Below are 1,701 nucleotides of genomic sequence, written 5' to 3'. Positions count from 1 at the left end.
TGTATTTGATTGTGTTTATCTGCAGTTAGTTACACGAATTCATATATGGAGCTTTAATAAKTTGTACCTACGCACAATTTACTTGTAATCTTGAGTTTTAAGTAATATGCATTAATAAACAGTATTTTACGCATAAAAAAGTGGTTTTTAAGAGTTTTGTCAAATGATTTATAATATAGAATATATTTTTTTTATAATTTAATTTAAGTTTAATAATAAAACAATTTATTTTTTGTTTAATTTTATAAATTTTATAAAAATAATAATTAAGTATTCTGTTATAATTTAATGATTATACTAATTATATTTTAGATTTTTTATATTTAAAATGAGATGTTTTATCATGTATTTGATTGTGTTTATCTGCAGTTAGTTACACGAATTCAGATATGGGATGAAATCGGAAAGGGATTAAATTGTTTAGGGATGAACGGGTTTAAGAGTTTTTAAGAGTTTTAGTCAAATGTTTTATAAGATAGTATAGATTACATCAATGTACTTTCAAATTATTTTTTATCAGGGCATCGTACTTTAAAAAATTTAACCAGTATAACGATGAATAACCTGTTACCTTTTAAATTGGTTAAACTTTTTACTTTTTTTTTGTTTGCTTGGCTTCAATAAGATGATCTGGATGACGTATCAATTTAAAGATATAGCTAAAATAAAAAACAAAACTTATTTCAAATAATTATTGATGGTCATTGGATCTGTTCGGTTCGTTTTTATTGGATGGTGGACCACCATCCAATAACTAATCGATATGATTAGGATGTTGAAATTTTAGATCCGATCCAATCTTACTACAATGGGATATATGATTTTGATCGATTGGTTGTAATTGGATCAGTCAGTTTAAATTGGGTCAGATGGTTTTTTGCACACTCATACTTTGCACCATCAAATCGTACAAAACCTAAATCCCACGATTTTCTAATTTTGAGTGCTTCACTTGATTGATTCACTTATTTCTTACTCTACGACTTCACTTTTCAATTCCTCACATTAGTCATGTTGTTTATACAAGAATGATAGATGAAACTCTCAACCAATCAGTGAATATCTGTCATTACTGAATCATGTATTATATCATGCTATATTATGTGTGTGTATATATATATAGGGTATATTTCTTTTACAACCTTGTGCATTTGTACAACCTTTGCAACCCAATTAATTGAGATATTTATAGAAATGATTGGAGTTCATTTATTATGATTTGAATATTTATGGAATATGAATAGAGTTTATTAATTATGATTAATACTTTATATTAGGAAACAATCAATTGATTAAAAATTGAATGGTTGAGATGAGGGTTGTATAGGGTGTAGGAATGGCAAAGGGTGTAGAATAACGTCCTTATATATATGTTCAAGTTCCAACATGTTTGATTATTATATTTAGGCTATGTTTTGCAAACTAGATGACAAGTAAGCGTATGGTTGGCAAGCTAACTGGTAGATGAGTTGATGACTAATAAGCGAGTTGATAAAAAATGTTTGGCAAAAAATAGCTTATAAACATGTAAAATGACCAAAAAAATGACATTTTGGAAAATTAATCGATTACAGTATTTCATAAATAAACTAAAACAAATCTCAAAAAATATAATATCTTAATTAATACCCTAAAAAATATAAAAAATAAATAATATAATATATTGATTAAAAAAATTTCAAATTGATTATTATATATTAT

Source organism: Cynara cardunculus (assembly GCF_001531365.2).
Source record: "Cynara cardunculus var. scolymus isolate 2C chromosome LG 1, CcrdV1, whole genome shotgun sequence".
Classification (NCBI taxonomy): Eukaryota; Viridiplantae; Streptophyta; class Magnoliopsida; order Asterales; family Asteraceae; genus Cynara; species Cynara cardunculus.
The sequence above is the reverse complement of the archived record's forward strand: the minus strand, read 5'-3'. Positions refer to the sequence as shown.